The 23332-nt window shown below is 43.4% G+C and overlaps 1 long non-coding RNA gene across 1 annotated transcript in view; it reads right to left on the bottom strand.

The window, feature by feature from the left end:
- LOC123375471 overlaps positions 1-23332 on the bottom strand; it is a 73251-nt gene that overhangs the window by 33877 nt on the left and 16042 nt on the right. Inside the window, exon 2 of the long non-coding RNA XR_006581465.1 lies at positions 2132-2222. This is a non-coding gene — a long non-coding RNA (uncharacterized LOC123375471). The remainder of the gene's footprint in view (positions 1-2131; positions 2223-23332) is intronic.

Below are 23332 nucleotides of genomic sequence, written 5' to 3'. Positions count from 1 at the left end.
ACAGTCTCCCTCCTCTCTGTCAGGTTCCATTTTATGACCTATTTATTCTGAGTGTAAACACGTGTGTTGTGTAACTGTTATTCTGTTGTGCTGCAGTGGCCTGTAAAAATGTGGTGTTCAAGTGAATATTGATTTCTGAGTGCAGGTTAATAGTCCACAATCAATTGTATGAAAGAACTGCCTTATCAGGGAAGCTTATGTTTTCAGGAGAGCTGGCAGACTCAGAGCAGCTCCTCTGTACACAGGTGGTGTGTGGCTTTGGAAGAAACAATGAAGCTGGGCAAATGTTATGCTCCTGGAATGGATGTGCAGCTGTCAGACCTCTCTACTGATCCCTGTGTTCCATTCCTTCCTGTCCCTCAGGAAGGGACTCTTGTGTTGTGTCACTTGCCAGATGCCTGCGAACCATAGCATCTCTCATCTCTGGATGCACAAATTATGTTTCTCCACTGCACCTCTGAACTGTCCTTCAGTAGTGGTAATATTTCCACTTTGAATCCCAGTCTTCTCTGTGCCCACTCACTGAGGCATTACTTTCTTCCTGCTGCTGCAAGAAGCAGGGACACCACACTGCCCAGCAGAGGGGCTGCACTAATTTCCATATATTGGAGAAGATCACAGCCACTGCCATCATTAACAGAGAGGGCTGATCTATAGATGACAAGATGTCCCACTATGCACTGGCACCTGGCTGCTTGGATCAAGAGGGAGCATGGACCCCCCTGTGCTTCCTACACCTCCATAATCAAGCTGAGAATGGCCATGTTATAGGATTCCCTGGGCTCCATTTGGCCATGCACTGGTTGGACACTGACATGCAGGGGCTGGCAGTTCCCTGGAAACTTCCTTTTTACAGTATAGCAGGACTTGCCATCTCCAAAGACTGGTGGTGGGAGGAGAAGAGGTTGCTGTCCCAGTGTCCCACAACATGCATAAAACAGATGCAAGGAGTTCAGGGGAATGTTGGGCCAGCAAGCCCCTATGCAATGTTCCCTGAGTACTCTGTATCCTCTTTTCCAGCCCCTACATGATGTGCTCCCCATAGTAGCCATCCCCCTCTCTCCTCAGCATTATGGCCTGGACCCTCAAAGGTATTTAGGTACCTAAATCAATGGGAGTTAGGTACCTAAATCCTTTTTTGGATCTAGACCTATATGCTTTCCCAATTCCACTTCCCTGCTGTACCCGATGCACAGTGCTCTCACAAAGGCAGGTGTTTTGTTTGATCTGGGCAGCTTAGAGCCAACACTATAAACAGAGTTGTCATTTTATTTGTTATATCCAGTGTGCCACTGGGACTCTAGCCTTCCATCTCCAATGGCTGGCTCACTGATTTAGACTGCAAACTCATGTCCTGAACATCCAGGGCCAGTGCTTGGCTCATACTGGGGCAGGTGCTTCAAAGTTAAATAAATCCTGCTTTAATCGAAAACTTAGAGAAATCACAACTGGCGTTTTTTTGCTTCAGTCTTCTCTCTCCTTGTATTTACCTCCATACATACCGCTGCCTCTCACACCTATTCACGGGCATGTGTGCACACAACTCTACTTCTCTACACACCTGTACATTCCCATCCACATGTACACAGAGCTATTTGCATAAGAGGAAATCAGATTTATTTTCAAAGTTGTAGAGTAAATGTTTCTTACTTAACCCAATTTTCAGCGACTAACCCTGATTCAGCTACTGTTTAACCATTTAAGATAGATAAGAATGTCCCATAAGCTTTTCAAGTGCCTTATTTTAGAAGTTGCAGTGACACAGTTATGAGGTTGAGTCCTGATTAGTTCTCTGATGTCACTGGCATAATTCCAGATTTACTCAGATGTAACTGATCAGAAGCTGGCACCATCTCTTGACTACATATGGACTTATCACAACTCTGTGACTCCTACTTAAATGAAAAGGGCAGTGCAATAGAGATCACTAAAGATACCATAATGTGTCTTAACTATAACTGCAAGAATAACAAATAATTTAATAGAAACTCTCCATTCTGCCAGTCCTAGCACAGGATTTACATCAAATGCAGAGAAAGGAGGAACCTTTCTAAGATGTTATAATGTAAATTCTATTAATTTTTTAAAATGTAAGATAAACCCAAAATATCTATAGTAAAGAAAATTTTACTTTCCAACTCTGAAAGGCTGTTGCTTTCCTTTGTATTCATTCCCTATGTCCTGCTCCACTCAAGTATCAGTGATGATCGAGGTAAAGGAACCTAAAGAACAGAACAGCATCAGACAGAAGCTCCTGCCAGGAAGTCTCAGGGCAATGGCAGCTGTCACTGATAGCTACCCCAGCATCAGTCATGGAGATGAAGCAGTGCCAGAGATTTCTAAAAGCTTTTTAAAAATTCCCTTAATGTGGTTTAATTTAATATTTACTTATAAATACTGTTTATCTCTCTCTTCACATACGGTACGCCTCACAATCACCCTGCAAGTTAGGTATCAGAGGAGTAGCCGTGTTAGTCTGGATCTGTAAAAGTAGCAAAGAGTCCTGTGGCACCTTATAGACTAACAGACGTATTGGAGCATGAGCTTTCGTGGGTGAATACCCACTTTGTCGGATGCATCCGACGAAGTGGGTATTCACCCACGAAAGCTCATGCTCCAATACCTCTGTTAGTCTATAAAATACCACAGGACTCCTGTGAGTTAGGTAAGTTGTTATTCCAATTTTAAAGGTGAGGAAACAGACAGACATAAGCCATACAGTGAGTTGGTGCCAGAGATGGGGCTGCTATTTGGAAGCCCTAGACTATTAAACCTGTGCTCAATCCATTTGATCACCCAGGAGTATCAATGCAAGCTATACGTGACTGCAATTTCTCTTTAAACAGTAGCCAGGATCAGCATCATACGGATATGAAAAAGCAACTGAAGTTAAACTTCAGACAATAAATCCTGATTTTTATGTTCTCTCCCCACACTTGAAACATGCTGACAGTGTCAGAATTTGAGACAGGTGGGATAACATTGCAGCTTTAAGATTCAGGGAAGAGATGAAGGACCTCCCCTCACTAGCACAACCTAAAAACAAGCAACTACAAAGCTGCTAGAAAGGAAGGGATCTTTCAGAGTAATCCCTGCAGAATCTATGTATTCTGAGAACAGCCCTTTGAAGGTGACTGCTCTAGGAACAGAAGCCCAGCTCCTCAAAGGTATGTAGTCTCCAAACTTTCAATGAAATCTATGGAAATTAGGAATTTAAATAAATTTAAGAATCTGGGCCACAGCTGGACTCCAAAGGGAGAGTCAAAATTTCTGCAGAGGAACAAATAGGTGCTATCCTGCTCTTACTTCCCATGCAGAAGCAGAGAGTGGTAAATATAATCAGTAGCTAATTACTTTTGCCTCTGGGACTCAAGGGTGGAACTTTTGTTCAATTGATAGACTCTGTTGAGTCTGAGCTTAGTTTTGTCTCTAATGGAAGCTCTTCTTATAGGTTACTTAGTTCTTCTCCAGGAAGTGATTCGCTGTTTGGGTTTTTTGCAAACCCCAGGGTTAGCAGAGGTCACACTGTACAGTGCTTTGTCCCCAATGCCGGCATGAAAATAGCCCCACATCCTTCCATTTGCAGCTGATCACTTCCATTACCCACAGACTAGGAGGAGATGATCAGTAATTGTTAAGTGCATGAATCAGACTAATAGCTTGCTGCTAATTCCCCCTGTAATGTGAGTCTGAATTCCTGGTAAACAAACTGACTGCTTTTCACACACAGGGATGGATGCCAAGAGACTAATCTTAGAGCGCTGGAGCTAAGGCTTTTAGAGCAATTCTGTCCACTCAAAGATGTTTAATGACATTAAATTGTGTACTAAATAATTACAGGACAAAGGCCCTCTTGGAATCAATGAGTTATTGTCTGATTCAGATGAAAAAGGGTCTCTATCCTACCTTAAAACAGTTACACTAAAATGGTGTACCTGATCAATGCTGACAATAACTAGGTCTTTACCTATGGCCAGAAGAAACAGCACAAGAACAAGTCATCCATAAAGTCAGTGCAACAGATAATTCCTTGTGTGATTTTTGCTTTGTCTTTTTTCCAATTGGTTTAAAAAAACCACTTTGTTTCTTGCAGGACGTGAGACTCATTGTTTTTTTCCTTCCAGTCAAGTCCCACAAATGGTATTAAATAAACAGGGTTTGGGTAGTTAAATTCATTTTGAGACAACATCTCCAGATCTGCTTGATGTTTCACCACATGCCCAGGATCACAGGACCTTGAAGAGCTAAGAGATGTAGACTGGAGCCTCTAGAACAGTGGCTCTCAACCAGAGGTCGGGGGCCTACTAAGGGGCCTCGATCAGGTTTAAGGGGGCCTCCAAGCAGGGCCGGCATTAGACTTGCTGGGGCCCAAGGCAGAAAGCCAAAGCCTCACTGCATGGGGCTGAAGCCCAGGTGCCTGAGCTCTGCCACCCGGGACTGAAGCCTGACCAATGTAGCTTTGTTGGGGGCCCTGCTTGCTACCCCCTAACACCAGCCCTGGCTTTTATATGCAGAAAACCAGTTATTGTGGAGTTTGTATAGCACGTTGGGGAGGGGGGCTCAGAAAGAGAAAAGTGACAAACCTCTGCTCTAGAAAGCGTTTTGTAGCAGGGATTACTACTAAGCATGGGAGGGAGACAACAAAATTCCAGTCACCTCCATGTGGAGTAAAACAGAAACTTGGGATGTACAGAAAACATGATTCTTGGTCTGGAATTGCCTTGGAATGAATCTGAAAGCAGAGTGTAGCCAATGATTTGCTGTGTGAATTCTGTGGCTAGATGAAGAACTAAGGGATGTTCTATTGATTAGCTGACTGAATTAAAGTTAATTAGTAGTAATTTAACCTTCAAGTGAATATTTCATCAGCTACATCTCATCAATATAAACACACAAGTCCTGGAAAGCACTAGCGGCACACGACAGAGCAGGGGGGACTATTTATCTAGGGGTTTTCTGTACAGCCCCTCCTGTAGAACCTATGGCCGTCCCATCTTCTCCTTTGTTTGGTCTTTATGTATATCACCCTTCTTGAAGACAAAGCAAAGGGTAATACTTAAGGTAAAAATAGTATCAATACAAGTCACACACCAGGTAATCTCTCTGCTGTGAGACCCATCTGGGATGCTACACTGTAAAATGAATGAGATAAATCACATCTACTTGCAGAAGTAAACCAGAAAGATTTCAAGGATGCTCCAGTCCTCCACTCCTTCCACAGCTAAGGAAAATGGAAGCAGATTTTCCGTAAGGCCACTTATCAGTATTAACTGTGCCCTTCTCTATTGCTTACCCTTTGCTATTGGTTAGGGTGGAACTGCAATTGGAAGTACAAGGCATTGCAACATTTGCAAAGGGACAGAGGCCCAGATCCACAAAGGTATTTAGGCCCCTAAGTCCCAGTTTTAGGCACCGCTGCAATCCACCAACCTCTGCTTAGCTGCCTCCTAACCCTGCTGGTGCCTTAACTCACTCCATCAGAGTCCACAGCCGCAGTTCCACTGTAAAAGCTCCTTAGGTGTGAAAGTTTCTGTCTCCAGGCATGCACACTGCTGCCTCAGACTAGGTGTCTGGACACCTAATCTCCCACCTAACCCCAGCGTGACCCATGAAGGGGGAGATAGGCAGAAGAGTACCTATCTCACCCATCGGGTCTAATCTGGTAGGTGTGCTCAGAGGCTGCCTCTGGGATCCCATTCAAATCTGACTGCAGTGGGATGTGTTGCCATCACCCACCTTATAGCTTTTAGCCCAGGAGTAAGATCACTCACTAGGGATGTGGGAGACCCAGGTTCACTTTCCCCCTCCTCCTGATGGGGAGAAAGGATCTGAGCAGGGCTCTCCCACATATTTCAGCAGTGTGGTCTACTGAGCTAGAGAATATTCTGATGTGGGGGGGCCTCAATCTCTCCTGCAGAAGCTGTTCTACTGTCGAGAAATAAAGAGTCATTGGAGCAGGAAGACTGGATGCTGGGTCTCCCACCTGGGTACCTTAATCACCAGGTTACACAGTCATTCATGTGCCCTTGCTCTATCTATCTTAAGTAATTAACCAAAGTGGAACAGCTTCAACAGGAGAGACTGAGGGGGCCCATATCAGACTATCCATATCTCAGAGATTAGCATACTCTCTTGAAAGGAGTGGAAGTTGCCTACTCAAATCTCTAAGCTGGTGATGTGCCTTCAAGCCTGCACCCCAACCTCAAATCCTTAGGATCCATGATCTCTTCAGTCATTCTTTGCAGTACCTGTTTTCAGAGTACTTGAATTATTGGGAACTCCCATTGCACTCCAGAGGGGAGGGTAAGGGAGCTCTTCAAATGGCCACAGGAAAGGTAGCAACAGAGAAAGAGCTAATTTTAAAGTGTGGAGGGAACTGTACTGGCAGGGGTGCAGACCATGTGTTGGAGGTTTGAGGTGAGGGTATAAGGTGCCCAAGACAGATTTGCTTGACCTTGCTGCAGTTCCTGGAAGGAGAGTACACTTGTCCTTGGAGTCCATGGAGTTAATCCTATAAATTACTGGCATGTAGTTTATTCATAGATTTATAGATTCTAGGACTGGAAGGAACCTCGAGGGGTCATCGAGTCCAGTCCCCTGCCCTCATGGCAGGACCAAATACTGTCTAGACCATCCCTGATAGACATTTATCTAACCTACTCTTAAATATCTCCAGAGATGGAGATTCCACAACCTCCCTAGGCAATTTATTCCAGTGTTTAACCACCCTGACAGTTAGGAACTTTTTCCTAATGTCCAACCTAAACCTCCCTTGCTGCAGTTTAAGCCCATTGCTTCTTGTTCTATTCTTAGAGGCTAAGGTGAAAAAGTTTTCTCCCTCCTCCTTATGACACCCTTTTAGATACCTGAAAACTGCCATCATGGCCCCTCTCAGTCTTCTCTTTTCCAAACTAAACAAACCCAATTCTTTCAGCCTTTCTTCATAGGTCATGTTCTCAAGACCTTTAATCATTCTTGTTGCTCTTCTCTGGACCCGCTCCAATTTCTCCACATCTTTCTTGAAATGCGGTGCCCAGAACTGGACACAATACTCCAGTTGAGGCCTAACCAGCGCAGAGTAGAGCGGAAGAATGACTTCTCATGTCTTGCTCACAACACACCTATTACTGCATCTCAGAATCACGTTTGCTTTTTTTGCAACAGCATCACACTATTGACTCATATTTAGCTTGTGGTCCACTATAACCCCTAGATCCCTTTCTGCCGTTCTCCTTCCTAGACAGTCTCTTCCCATTTTGTATGTGTGAAACTGATTGTTCCTTCCTAAGTGGAGCACTTTGCATTTGTCTTTGTTAAACGTCATCCTGTTTCCCACATCTGTCAATTTCACTATTGCAGGCAATTTCTAAATCCAATCATAATGGAGTAGCCATTAGGAAAGGGCTTTTACTTTACTGTGGCTGAGGAAGAATGGTAGAACTGATGCCCCAGAACAAATGCTGCTGGTGCCAAAAATCTGCAATATTAGGGTCAGAGCCCATGACTAATCACTACCCAGGACATGACATATGCTGAGAGACTCCCTGTTAGTGCTGGGAGCCCTTCTCATATGCTTATGCATTACAACTCCCTTAAGAAGTATTTTAGTCAGGGGGAACTAGAGAGAGGGTCATTTTGTTTGCCACCCTCTTGGTCTTATGGGACCCACCATCTGACTTTTCCCCCCAGCTTCAGGTTCTGAATTCAGCACCTAAATCGTTCCCTCTTTCATTTGATGTTACTCTCCTTAGATATCACTGATCCCAGCACCTGCCCAGTGTAGGCCCACAGGCCTCATTTTCAGTCCACGGAAATTAACTTTGGGGTATGAATTCCCTTAACCATCCATTCAAAATGATTGTGAACTAAGTTTGTTTTGCAGTGACCCAGACCAGCAGCCAGCAACCAACACAGAACATGGGATTTTTAACAGAATCATTTGATTAACTGAAGTCAATTCTGGTAAGTGCTAGCGGCTCTCAGGCTGATTGTGTCAGGGACCCCTGGGGCTCCATTATGTTGTCAGGGCAATAAAGCAGGAATTGCTTTGTTTCTTTGCAGAAATGTGAGATTAACAACTAATTTTTCCAGCCTAATGCTCTTTGGTTTTAGATCTGAGCATCTTTGGAAAGGGTTTATTCCCAGTCAGAGGCTATTCGTCTGCTGTGGAAAGGCTTTATTGGAGAGAACTGGACAGATCTCTCATCTGTCCCAAGCTTTTCTGTCTTTATTCTCAAACCAGCCCAGAGAAAACACTACATTTGAGTAACATATAAGAAGTCTGGATTACCTTGTAAGTAGCATGAGCGCCTCTGTCTCTTCTCACTCTCTACTTCCAACCCTGAGCTGTTCACACATTACACCAAGGAACATATTTTCAGTGCACAACAGAGAGCTGTCACTGAACACTTTGCACTTATAGTGCATCTTTCTGCCAAGAATCTCAAAGCATGTTACGACACTGACGGATAGAAAGGTTGTGACATGTCACACAGTGAATCGGTGGCAGAGTCAGGCATAAAACCCTGGTCACGTATTCACAGCACAAGGTCTGCACTCCATCTAAAGGACTGAAATGTTCCCACTAAAAGCTAGGAATTGGATTTCTCTTTCAGCAACTCACAGATTGACTCTTGCCAGCAAGACACTCCTGTTACCCATCAACCTGCCAAATGAGGCCTGATGGGATGGTGGGGAAAGGAAAGAGAAGTTTGGGTAGAGATCTGCCAAGTATATTAGTATTATTTACTTATTTCAGATAAACCTGAACTAAACTAGCTGGTGTCATGCAAAAATCCACCCAGCCCCCACGATGAACAGGCTTCCACCAATACTGATTTAAAAGCAGCAAAGAATCCTGTGGCACCTTATAGACTAACAGACGTTTTGCAGCATGAGCTTTCGTGGGTGAATACCCACTTCTTCGGATGCAAGAAGAATGTCTTGCATCCGAAGAAGTGGGTATTCACCCACGAAAGCTCATGCTGCAAAACGTCTGTTAGTCTATAAGGTGCCACAGGATTCTTTGCTGCTTCTACAGAACCAGACTAACACGGCTACCCCTCTGATACTGATTTAAAAGCCATGACTGGAACCTTTCTGCTTCTTCAGCTGTCTGCTTTAGAGACCCATTCCCTTCGTAAGTACTGAGAAAATAGTACTTAAATGTTCCAGGTCCAGACCACAGTCTGGCCTACCCCCAACTGTTGACATTCAAATTTTGGCACCCTCGGCATTTCTAGTCAGACTCCGCCGGCTGAAAACATAGTTTGAGCTGCTTTCATTGCCTAAGGCCCATTCTGAAGTATGACAAGGATGACACTGAAAATTCTGCCCTGTGTCACTCACTGAACTCATGTAAAATAGAAACCTCCTACCAGCAACATTCTGAATGTGAGCTGAGCTGCCTAACGGAAAACCCATCTCCAAAATGAAGACCCTTAACATATCCCTCAGGTATTTGCGTTGGGTCCTAACTACAGGAGCAGAGGAACGGCCATCCCAGGTCAAACCTATTCTAGTCTCCTGTTTCTGGCTGTGGCCACTACCAGATGCTTCAGAGGAAGGTGAAAGAAACCCCCAGTTGACAATTATGAAGTAACCTGCCTACCAGGGAAGTTTCTAACTAGCCCCCATTAGTTAGTGGTTGGTTTATGTCTTGCAGCAGGACAGTTTATATTATTTATTTGTTTATGATAGTGCTCAGGATGAGGTAGGTACTTTCCAGATATGATGAATTTAGATAGATCTTTAATCATTGTGACACTGGCAGACCTGATGCCAGCTCATGCCAAGTCCCCTAGGCCTCACTGAACACTGACAAGTGCATAGCTAGAAACCAGTCTGGCTCGCCTGCATGCTAGTATTATAATTCTAATATCTATTTTGACAAGAATGTGTTTAGACTTTATGAAATGCTTGTAAGTTGCTAGATACATTAATCTCACTTATAATATGTGTATCCTATGTTATAAGGTAATATTTAAGTGTTTACTTTGTATCTATAAAAATATTTGTACTAAAACTGTAAAGCCCTGCTGCCAGGAGAGAATCATTACTAGTGAAATACTAGTTTACCACAAGAGGCGTCACCTCCTGCCCAACAAAAGAAGGTCCATAGACATCGGACAAGCCATTGTGGAACATCAGTGGCAAAAGACACTGTAGATTGCTCCCCCCTCCCCAGGAAGTAGAGACGAGCACAAACCTGCGTCCCATCGGCCTGAGGTTTGGGGGAAGGGGATAAAAATCCCTGTCAAGAAAAACTGTTATCACTATGCTGTTTGGAATTTGGAGAAGGCAATATTTCTAAGCATAAGCAAGGGATCCCAAGTTGCTTCATTTGGGTTAGCCATAAAGGACATACAGAGTTTGCACATTACAGCAGCTTCTATTATTTTTTGAAACCTAAGACTATAACTCATTTGTGTGCGTATGTTACCTTGTAAATAACTCTCATTTCTTTTTCCTAGTTAATAAATCTTTAATTAGTTTATTACAGAATTGTCTCCAAGTGTTTTTGGTAAGAGATCTAAGGTACAACTGACCTGGGGTAAGTGACTGGTCCTTTGGGACTGGGAGTAACCTGAATATTGTTGTGATTTTTGGTATAAGGGACCATCTATCACAAAGGCAGGCTTGCCTGGGTGGCGAGATAGACTGGAGAGCCCAAGGGGACTGTCTGTGACTCCACGTTAAGGGAGATATAGTGTTTTAGGAGTTCACATTTATTATGTGATTGGTGAAATCTAATTATAGAACATACAGCTAATTTGGGGTTTGTGCTCTATTCCATCCTTGATAGTATGCCCTGAGGTTGGCACTCACACTCTGAGGCATTCCAAACATCATTTAAAAAAAAATTGTATTTAATGTAACTGTGGATGCTCTCAGTATCCATATAAACGTCTCATCCCTTTTTGACTCCTACACAGTTTTTGGCCTCTGTTATTCTTGTGGCAGTGAGTTCCACAGGTTAATTATACACTATTTTGGGCTACAGTATTTTGGGGCATCCCCTTGTTTTTGTATTATGAGAAAGGATGAATAGCAGCACCCACTTTACCGTCTCTAGTTCATTCATTATTTTGTACACTTCTAATATGTCTCTTCTTATTCATCTCCTCTAAACTGGACAATCCAACTCTTTTCAATGACTCCTCAGACAGAAATCTTTCTAGGTCTTTAATATTTTTGTCACCCACTTCTCACTCCTTTCTTTTTCTGTTATACTGTGTGTTTCAAAATATAGCCTGTGGATTAATTTATGATCTTGTCTGAAGTCAGTGGAATGACTGCCATTGATTTCAATGGGCTTTGGATCAGGCCTTAAATGACCAGCATGTGTAATTGGTTTAATAAATCATTGCTGGCTTCAGTTAAGCATGGCACTGAAGACTTCCATCCACAAAAGGGTTACTTGAAGTAGCTGCATTTTCTTACAGACTGCGATGTCCTTAGCAAGTCTCCATCCTGCACTATTCCTGGCCTTGCAAGTAAATTACACCCAAGTAGTTTCACATGTTTCTGTGGAAACTGATGCATGAGAAGCACTTGGCTGGATTACACAACTTCACTTGTTCAAAGGGCAAAATCTCCTGAAAGTTTATGAATCTTGGCCAATCTGCTTATTGATCATGCGTGGGCTAGTGCTTGAGTCACTTACTAATTGTGCCCTGACTAATCAAATGATGGCAGTGGATCATCAGACCAGACAGTTTCCTTCAGTTACATTGTCAAATAAGTTTCTTCTAGGTGAAAAGAAGAATTGTGGGTAGAAAAGGAGGCACTAAGGAAAAAAAAATCACTTCTAATCCAAACAGTTCCATCCATGTTTGCCATCTGAAACTTTGTCCTACACCTGAGAAACAAAGACGTAGGGCCATCTTGCAGCAAGGCACCAGGATAGCTCAAGACATGTAGGCGCAGATCCTCAAAGGTCTTTAGGCACCTAATTCCTATTGAACTCACTGGGAGTTAGGCTCCTAAACGCTGGGGTGCTCAATTTTTCAAGGGATGGATGCTCAGCACTTTCTGTGTCTCACATTGGGTTCCCAAAATCATTAGCTTTGAAAAATCATGACCTCTGTGTTTAATTTTAGGTGCCCAAGTTGCGGTCTAAACCCCTTTGGACTGTGGCAGCTAAGTATTACCCTGGTTCCCATGAGCTCCACTGAACATCCAAATAATCCACTCTCCAGCCCCGATGTTCAGGTGCTGACATTGATTACCCTAGACCAGAACAGTACAATGAAGGGTAGGTTATTTCAGCTTAATATGTAAATACATTTTTTCCTCCTTAATGGTTGCAGTGTCTAGCTATTCCTTATTAATCATCCTCAAATGGAATATGCCCTAATTTTCTTTTCGTAGCCTCTCATTTTAGCATAAACCCCATGGGATTTATTTTAGGCTCATTAATCATGAATTGTACAATGTAAACATGTCCTGGGCCAGGGGCTTTGGAAAATACAACCATCTCTTCCTCTTGGGTTTTCAAATGCCTTTCAGGGCACAAAAGAAGTCAGCCAGACAAGCTCATTTATGACTTGCCTGATATAACTCTCCAATCGTGTTTGGTGGTTTTCAAATATAACTGTGAAAAGACAGACATTGTTTCAGATTGGGGGGATGGAGGCAGTTTGCAGTGAAATTCAAATAGTTTTGATTTTTTTAAATGTTGGGTGTAAATTGGGTTGCTTATGAAACTCAGGGCACTCTGGTGGCATTGTGGAGGAGATGGTTTAGCAGATTCAGTATCAAGTATGAAATACTTGGATTCCCAGGCTGAGATTCCCAGCAAGTGAAGTCTTGATCCTTAATGTTCTCAAGGTAGCTACTTTGAGTATGAGTTAGTTTAATGCAGGTGGGGCTAGGTGGTTGTCTTTTTTCAAGACCTATACAGATGAGGGTGTGTATGATCATTACTAATCCCATGACACTTTTTAGTAAAGATAGGTGACACCATAGCCATACTCCATGCACTTGGTCTATGCTGTGTGTCATTTGTCTGTCCACTGGTGATTATGTTTGAGCAGTGGAATAAATGATTCTCAGATCTACCACCACCAAATAGCTTACAAAGTGCTTTGGGGTCTCTCTGGATCAGAGGAGCTAGCGTATGTAAATTACTGTATTACATTACAGCTGTTGTGCTAAAAGGAAACCATACCTTGCTGCCAATATTTCATCCATCTTGGCAAGCTATAGCGACTAAGAATTTATATATATGCAAAATCCAGAAGTTAGGAACTCCCATAGAGGAGAAGCAGAGTGGCAGTAGCTTGTATCGTAGACAGGATATAGATGGGGTGGCCAGAACTGAACACAGTATTCCAAGTGAGGGCATCCCATCCACTTGTATAAAAGCATTAGAATATGTTCAGTCTTATTTTCTATCCAATTTTATCCATCCTAACAACTCGTTTATTGCCCAATCACCATCACTGCACACTGAACAGAGGTTTTCATTGAGTTGAACAAAGTGATACTTGAGTCATTTTCTTCACAGGTTACCATTGATTTGGATCCTGGTAAGGCACATGAATACTGTAGTTCAGATTATTCCGTCCAATATACAATCCCTTACATTTGACAACACTGAATTTAATCTGTAATCATATTGCCTACTCACCTAGCTTTATTAGGTCATTCTGCACTTCCTCAGTCTCAATTAACCGAAATAATTTTGTGCAACCTTTGCCAACTCATGAATCACCCCCTTTTCCAGCTCACTGATAAATCTACTAAACACCAGTCCTTGATGGAACCTCTTTGGGGAACCCCGCTGTTAATATTTTGCCATGATGAAAACTGACCATTTACTAATCCTCTGTTTTCTGGACATGTCTTTTTCCATCTGTCCTTGCTGTTTGCTGCCCATTGCTGATTTCTGGAAAGGGCCGCATCATGTGAGAGCCATGCCATGACCTAATGGAATATGTCATTACTGCTAATGAAGCATGCATACAGACTTTGGGTTACTAATAACTCCAGGACTGATTGTGCACCCACACCTCTTAAGGAACCACGAGTGATGGATCAAAAATTACATCAAGTCTGGTTGCTCTGCTTCAAGAGGAATTATTTTGTAAATTCTAAGAAGTGTAACTAGGAATTAATGGGATGAAGTTAAACAAAATGAGTAAGCTGATTATTAGAGAAAGCTTTCTGAGCTCTATTCACCTGTGAAACGTGTGGAAGCCCCACCATAGTTTGGGACTTTTCACTCCCACCTGCTCCCTCCCCCAAATATACACAAGTGCATATTTAATAATGTGGAGAATCTAAAACCTCTCAATTGAAACCCCTTCTCTAAAAGTATTAAATAGTGATGGCTTGTTTTCATTAGATTATGGGTTTTTGTAAAGCATTGGGAAGAGTGGCTTGTTCCACTGATACTTCAAGTGAATAACTCCTCTTCTTGAACTGGGGAATCTTTATCACCTATTCTGTTTGCAGATTCCGTGGTCTCAGCCAAGACAGTGATCTTTATCAGAGACAGAAGTATTGTATCTTAAAGTTTCAGATACTCAAAGCACCAACCATGCAGAAAATCTCATCTGAAGCTGCAAGACAGGCACTTCCAACCACTACTGATGTTGGAGAATGAGGTTTCCCTTCTTCCAACCAGTCCTCATTAGTAACCTGCTATTAGTCTGTATGAAATGGAACTAGAATAATAAGACTGAAGGGTCACGTGAATGCCTTCATGTTACGTTAGCAGTACATTATGCTGTAATTATTGATTGCATTTTAATTGTATCAGCCTTTGTGAAAGCATCAAGGGCACTGGGTGGAGGTTTAATGTTAGACGCTGAAGTAAACCGCTGTTGGAAAGTGCTCAGAAGCTGCAAGAGGTTGAAAGAACAAATATCCAACATTGTCTTCAGCATCTTATTATCTGCACCACATCAACACAGTGCTAGATGCTTCAGTACAGTTTTCAATCTCTCAGTTCAAAACTCCAAGCATCTGAAAATAAGAAACATGCCCAGGGAATGCCTGGCAAAGCTCCATGGCCTAGGAAAGACACTTATTTGAATTAAATCCTACAACAGAGCAACCCAGTCCTGGCAGCAGGCAGAACATAATCTCAGCCAAAGGGAAAAGCTTCCTTTGCAATTAAAGTGGATCAGGACAGTGTGAAGGGGGTCAAAAGCTGAAATGTTCAGCTCTGATGGAGACAATTAATTAGCGCCATAAAAATCTGAAACTTTGACCAGATGATTGATAGGATTATCAATCAGCCCCTGTGCACACTGTCTTATCAATTATTGATGGCACTTACTCTATGGGTCTCTCTAGGAGACAGTTCCTCACAAGGTTGGAGACCACAGAAGGGGATGTGCTGCTCACTGAAAGATAAAGAAACTGAAGATCAAGACAGATGCATAAGAATATAAGAACAGCCATATTGGGTCAGATCAATGGTCCACCTAGCCCAGTATCCTGTCTCTGATAGAGGCCAATTCCAGAGCTCCAGGGGAGTGTACAGAACAGGGCAGTTGGAGTGATCCACTCCGTCTTCCCCTCCTAGCAGTTTTGGGTTTGGGGTTACCCAAAGTCCTGGGTTGTGTCCCTGACCATCTTGGCTAATAGCCATTGATGGACCGATCCTCTATGAACTTATCTAGTTCTTTTCTGAACCCAGTTAAACTTTTGCCCTTCAAAACTCGCCATGGCAATGAGTTCCACAGGTTAATTGTGCATTGTGTGAAAAAGTATTTCCTCTTGTTTGTATTAAACCTGATGCCTATTAATTTTACAGGATGACCTCTGTTTTTTTGGTCTTGTGGTAAAGGGTAAATTACACTTCTCGATTCACTTTTTCCACGCCACTCATAATTTTATAGACCTCTATCATATCCCTCCAGTCGTCTCTTTTCTAAGCTGAACAGCCCTAATCATTTTAGTCTCTCCTCATTTGGAAGTCGTTCCATACCCCGATCTCCTTTGTTGCCCTTCTTTTCCAGTTCCACTATATCCTTTTTTGAGATGGGACGACCAGAACTGGACAAAGTATTCAAGGTGTGGGGACACCATGGATTTAGAAACTAACATGATATTTTCTCTTATTTTCTATCCCTTTCCTAAGAGCAGCAAAGAGTCTTGTGGCACCTTATAGACTAACAGACGTTTTGGAGCATGAGCTTTCGTGGGTGAATACCCACTTCGTTGGATGCATGTAGTGGAAATTTCCAGGGGCAGGTATATATAAGCAAGCAAGAAGCAGGCTAGAGATAACGAGGTTAGTTCAATCAGGGAGGATGAGGCCCTCTTCTAGCAGCTGAGGTGTGAAAACCAAGAGAGGAGAAACTGGTTCTGTAGTTGGCAAGCCATTCACAGTCGTTGTTTAATCCTGAGCTGATGGTGTCAAATTTGCAGATGAACTGAAGCTCAGCAGTTTCTCTTTGAAGTCTGGTCCTGAAGTTTTTTTGCTGTAGGATGGCCACCTTAAGATCTGCTATTGTGTGGCCAGGGAGGTTGAAGTGTTCTCCTACAGGTTTTTGTATATTGCCATTCCTAATATCTGATTTGTGTCCATTTATCCTTTTCCATAGAGACTGTCCAGTTTGGCCGATGTACATAGCAGAGGGGCACTGCTGGCATATGATGGCATATATTACATTGGTGGACGTGCAGGTGAATGAACCGGTGATGGTGTGGCTGATCTGGTTAGGTCCTGTGATGGTGTCGCTGGTGTAGATATGTGGGCAGAGTTGGCATCGAAGTTTGTTGCATGGATTGGTTCCTGAGCTAGAGTTACTATGGTGCAGTGTGCAGTTACTGGTGAGAAAATGCTTCAGGTTGGCAGGTTGTCTGTGGGCGAGGACTGGCCTGCCACCCAAGGCCTGTGAAAGTGTGGGGTCATTGTCCAGGATGGGTTGTAGATCCCTGATGATGCACTGGAGGGGTTTTAGCTGGGGACTGTATGTGATGGCCAGTGGAGTCCTGTTGGTTTCTTTCTTGGGTTTGTCTTGCAGTAGGAGGCTTCTGGGTACACATCTGGCTCTGTTGATCTGTTTCCTTATTTCCTCGTGTGGGTATTGTAGTTTTGAGAATGCTTGATGGAGATTTTGTAGGTGTTGGTCTCTGTCTGTGGGGTTGGAGCAGATGCGGTTGTACCTCAGTGCTTGGCTGTAGACAATGGATCGTGTGGTGTGCCCAGGATGGAAGCTGGAGGCATGAAGGTAGGCATAGCGGTCAGTAGGTTTTCGGTCTAGGGTGGTGTTAATGTGACCATCACTTATTTGCACCGTGGTGTCTAGGAAGTGGACCTCCCGTGTAGATTGGTCCAGGCTGAGGTTGATGGTGGGGTGGAAGCTGTTGAAATCGTGGTGGAATTTTTCCAGAGTCTCCTTCCCATGGGTCCAGATGATGAAGATGTCATCAATGTAGCGCAGGTAGAGAAGGGGCGTGAGTGGACGAGAGCTGAGGAAGCGTTGTTCCAGGTCAGCCATAAAAATATTGGCATATTGTGGGGCCATGCGGGTGCCCACAGCGGTGCCACTGATCTGGAGATATATATTGTCATCAAATTTGAAATAGTTGTGTGTGAGGATAAAGGCACAGAGCTCAGCAACCAGTTGTGCTGTAGCATCATCAGGGATACTGTTCCTGACAGCTTGTATTCCATCAGTGTGTGGGATGTTTGTGTAGAGAGCCTCTACATCCATGGTGGCTAGGATGGTGTTTTCTGGAAGGTCACCAATGCATTGTAGTTTCCTCAGGAAATCAGTGGTTTCACAGAGATAGCTGGGAGTGTTGGTGGGATAGGGTCTAAGTAGAGAGTCCACATACCCAGACAGTCCTTCAGTGAGAGTGCCAATGCCCGAGATGATGGGGTGTCCAGGATTTCCGGGTTTGTGGATCTTGGGTAGTAGACAGAATAACCCTGGTCAGGGCTCTAAGGGTATGTTGATTTGTTCCGGTGTTAGTGTAGGGAGTGTCCTGAGTAGATGGTGCAGTTTCTTGGTGTATTCCTCAGTGGGATCTGAGGGAAGTGGCCTGTAGAATTTGGTATTGGAGAGTTGTCTGGCGGCCTCCTTTTGGTAGTCAGACTTGTTCATGATGACAACAGCACCTCCTTTATCAGCCTCTTTGATGATAATGTCAGGGTGGTTTCTGAGGCTGTGGATGGCATTGCGTTCTGCACAACTTAGGTTATGAGGCAAGCGATGTTGTTTTTCCACAATTTCTGCCTGTGCATGTCGGCGGAAGCATTCTATGGATAGGTCCAGACTGTCATTTCGACCCTCAGGAGGAGTCCATGTGGAGTTTTTCTTCTTGTGCTCTAGGTGGGAGGGTAACTGTGTATCAGTGGGCTGTTCAGTGTTATCCTCTTATCCTTTCCTAAGAGTTTCCAACATTTTTTTAGCCTTTTTCACTGTTGCTGCACACTGACCTGAAGTTTTCAGAGAACTATCCACAATGACTCCAAGATCTTTCTTGAACGGTAACAGCTAATTTAGAACCCATCATTATATATGTACACTTGGGATTATTTTTTCCAACATGCATTACTTTGCACTTATCAATGTGGAATTTCATCTGCCATTTTGTTGCCAGTCACCCAGTTTTGTGAGATCCCTTTGTAACTCCTTGCAGTCAGCTTTGGACTTAACTATTTTGAATAATTTTGTATCATCTACAAACTTTGCCAATTCAGTGTTCACACCCTTTTTCAGATAATTAAATTATACGATGAACAGCAGAGGCCCCAGTACAGATCCTTAGAGGTCCCCACCCACTCTCTCCATGGTGAAAAACTGAGCATTTATTTTTCTCTTTTGTTTCTTAGCTTTGAACCAGTTACTGATCCATGAAAAGACTTCTCTTATCCTGTGATTGCTTACTTTGCTTCAGAGCCTTTGGTGAGGGACCGTGTTAAAGACTTTTGAAAATCCAATACACTATATCCACTGGATCAAAGAATCCACCCTCAAAGAATTCTAACAGATTAGTGAGGCATGGTTTCCCTTTAAAAAAGCTCTGTTAACTCTTCTCCAAAAAATCATGTTTATGTATGTGTCTGACAATTCTGTTCTTAACTATAGTTTCAACCAATTTTCCTGGTACTGAAGTTAGGCTCATTGGCCTGTAATTGCCAGGATCGTCTCTGGAGCCTTTTTGAAAACTTGGTGTTACATTAGCTATCCTCCAGTCATTTGGTACAGAGCTTTGTTTCAGTGATAGGTTACATACCACAGTTAGTAGTTCTGAAATTTCATATTTGAGTTCTTTCAGAACTCTTGGGTGAATACCATCTGGTCCTGGTGATTTATCAATTTGTTCTAAAACATCATCTTCTACAGGAACAGCAGTATGGGACACTGTTTCAGAATTGTCACCCAAAAAGGATAGCTCTGATGTAGGTAGGGCCAGATTAAGGTTATGAGGGACCTAAGGCTAATGGGAGGGAAGGGCCTAAGTATGAATTACATATTGCAAAAAAAATTATGAAGTCAAACATTTATCTACATCGGGGTGGGCAAACTTCGGCTCGTGGGCTGGATCTGACCCCCAGGATTACCACCCCCGTGGCGCTGCAGGCCCCGCGCTGCTCCCAGAAGCGGCTGGCACCACATCCCTGCGGCTCCTGGGGGAGGGGGGGAAGAGGGCTCCGTGTGCTACCCTTGCCTGCAGGCACCACCCACAGCTCCCATTGACCAGGAACCGCAGCCAGTCGGAGCTTCGGGGGAGGTACTGCAGACAAGGGTGGCATGCGGAGCCATGGTGCTAGCCACTTCTGGGAGTGGCACAAGGCCAGGGCAGGCAGGTAGTCTGCCTGAGCCCTGCTGCGTGCTGCTGCCACCCCGGTGCCACTCCAGGTAAGCGGTGCCTGGCCGGAGCCCACACCCCAGACCCCTCCTGCCCCCTGCTCCGAGCCCCCTGCCATGCCCCATACCTCTCCTGCACCCCACATCCCAACCCCCTGCCCTGAGCTCCCTACCACACCCAGCCTGCACCCCAACCCCCACTGCACCCCTCCTGCACCCCAACCCCACCACATTTCGCACCCCTCGTGCACCACCAGCCCCCTGCCACACCCCTCCTGCACCTTGAGCCCCCTGCCGCACCCCTCCTGCACCCCAACCCCCTGCCCTGAGCCCTCTGCCGCACCCCACACCCCGTCCTGCACCCCAACCCCCTGCCCCACCCCTACATTCATGGCTCTGCATGCAATTTCCCCACCCAGATGTGGTCCTCGGGCCAAGAAGTTTGCCCACCCCTAATCTACATCCATATTTACATATTATTTATTTATGTAAAATTATCAAGTTTATTCTACTCTCACTACACTCAATTCTTCAAACAGATACTTCTGAATAAGAGGTAGCATGAGGGATGCTATGCTGGCCTTCTCTCAGTCCTCCTTCCTCCTAGGTAGTGGAGTGCTCGTCTGTATGAGGATGAACACTGCAACATTCCCTATCCTGGTCACCTCTTTCAACCTGGTGCGTCTACCCTCAGCTCTCCACATGGCACAGTGCAAAGCCCAGCCCTGCAGGTGTTTTCCCCAAGCTATGGACTCTGCACCACATACCCTATCTCACTGCACTCTGGGAAGCAGCCAGCTTTTATTATGTACAGGAAAACCACTCAGGTGTAAAATCCACTGATGTAGAGGAAGTAATAGTGGGAAAATTACATTGGGTGGCATTGTATTTTAGGCTATCTTGCTCTGAAAGCTGCCTCCCAGTGTTGGGCTGGCTGAGGACAATGAATTACTGTTTTCACACTGAACCCAAATATTATTTGTGGTATGATACCCAGTTTGTGTAGTTAATCTCCAGTGATTCACCATATCAGGCCACTCTGTCACCAAGTTCTTCCACAATTAGAATCATAGAATAGAATTATAGGACTGGAAGGGACCTTGAGAGGTATCTAGTCCGGTCCCCTGCACTCATGGCAGGACTAAGTATTATCTATTCTAGAATGTGTGATCAGCAGCTCAGACATGAGTTTTTTTTAAGCATGAGTTCTGTGTGCACCAGCCCCCTACGGTTTGCATTTGTTTGTTTTAAGTTTTCTGTAAGAAAAAGGTTACAGCTAAAAATGACACAGATCTTTAGATGGCTGCCCAGTCATAATATTTAGCACTTCTGTATTATGTTAGCTCTTCAAAATCACTGTACAAACATTAAACAAACTTAATCTAAAGCCTTTCAGCTTTTGAATTACTAGGAGTTGACAAAACAGAGCTAGTCCCTGTTGTGATCTCTGCCTCCCCTGAACAAAAAGACCTAATTGAAAATCAACATCTTAAAGAACCATGAAGGATCTTTCAAAAGAACAGTACAACCAAGGCTGCTGTAGTGACACCCTTGTTACATCTGGTCTGGTGTTTGTTTAAGGCTGGTGTAGAATGAAGGGAGAGCTTCCTGTTTTGTTTGCATGTGTAAATCAAGCAGACCTTGCTTACTTTTTTCCCTTAAAGTGCTCAGAGTTTAGAGGAGGAAAGTGAATGAGATTCTGCTTATACCAGGTGTGAAAAAGCAGAAGGGACCAAAATCTATGCATGCAAAAATCTGTTCTCCCTGAAGTCAATAAGGCTACACAGGTGTAACGGTCAGCAGGAATGGCCTGTTTTCTCATTTCCTTCTCAAATCACACACATTCCATACTTACCCAACATTTTCCACTTGGGAAAGTAGTTAGTTTGAGGTGAGACAGAAAAATGAGGACTAACTTCAGGTTTATTTAGCTTTAAATTTTTGGAATGAAACTCAAAAGAAAACAAATGTGAGGTACTTTTATGATGAATTGAACTGCTAGAGAACCAGCAAATGGACAGAACCTGCCTTTAGCCTATTCTGTCAGTCTTTCTGTCATAGCATGCGAAGAAGTGGATTTAAAATCCTTGCGGGAGAGGGGAAGGAGAAACATACAACATTGTTTGTTGAGCTTCCTCCAGTGCTTTTGTAACCCCTTAAAAGTACAAAGATGTGGTGGCCTGTGGAACTAGGCTGAGCATAAGGAAAGAACTTGGTTGCCTGTTGTGACGTTGTCTAATTAAAATATAACCAGGCAAATTATTGCTACCACTGTTATATAATTGCAACGAATCTTATACAAAGTATAATAAGTGGCTAGAAAGGATTAAACAGCTTGCAGGCTGAATGACCCAAAGCCAACCTTTAAGGTCATGTTAGAAAGGTATGTGAATGGTAATTAGGGCCATTTATGGTAAATAGGCTAGGACTTTGAAGTGCAAACCTGTATTGTTAGAGAATTAGAGGCTATACTAATTGTGTGCATCTTAGATACTAGCCAGGTAAACAGACAGTTCCTGTCTGTCACTATAACTATTAATTCAGAGATCAAAAAGGAATATTAACATTTAGATGAATCTTGAGTGAAATAATGTCATTGTCTATATGTCTCTTTGAAGTTTGTGATAGACTGCCTAATGAATAAATTGCCCTATATTAATTTGTGTAGCTAATTACTGGTGGTGGTAAGGAAGCAGAAGGTTACATCAAAAACCTATTATTTATCCAGGACTTTATGGTCAGGTGGATGCTAGAACACTATATAAAAATGGCGTGGGGCCTGATCTTGTTATCTCAGATCTGCTTAAGCTTCATCAGGGGAAGTTTGAGTTGCAAGATTGAGGTTTCAGTTCAGCTGGAAAAACCCAAATATGATATTGGACATTGGACTATAACCTATGGACTAAATTCTAAAAGAACTCTTTGAAACTACAAAGCTCACCATATCTGCTATATATCTGAACCTCAAGAATTGAACTCATGTCTGTATGTCTATTGATCTTTTAACCATACTCTTTTCTTTTTAAATAAATTTTAGTTTAGTTAATAAGAATTGGCTGTAAGCGTGTATTTGGGTAAGATCTGCAATATTCATTATCCTGGGAAGTAATGTGTTTGATCCTTTGGGATTGGTAGAACCTTTGCTGTTATATGATGAAATAAAGTTTTCAGAAATCTTCATCATATTTGACTTGGGTACCTGGATGTAGGCCTGAGGCTGGGTTACTTTAAGGGAACTGTGTTGTTGGTTTCTGGGCAACCAGTGAGGTAATAAAGAAGCTGTTTTGTGCTGGCTTGGTAAATCTAAGTATTGAAATACCTACCAGCCTTGGGGATTATCTGCCCCATTCTCTGCAGTTCACCCTAACTGAGTGACCGCAGCTGGCCCCCCTGGGATCCTGGTCACCCCTGTGCATCCCAGTACAGAAAAGTACAAATAAAAAAATTTGATTCCTTTGATTTTTAGTACAGTTCAATACAGTATTGAACACAGTGCATCACAAATCTGAGGCCCCTTAATGGAAGGTTCTGTAAAAGTTAAAGGACTGGTA

Source organism: Mauremys mutica, chromosome 8, assembly GCF_020497125.1.
Source record: "Mauremys mutica isolate MM-2020 ecotype Southern chromosome 8, ASM2049712v1, whole genome shotgun sequence".
NCBI classification, from domain to species: Eukaryota; Metazoa; Chordata; order Testudines; family Geoemydidae; genus Mauremys; species Mauremys mutica.
This window is presented reverse-complemented; position numbering and strand designations above follow the sequence as displayed.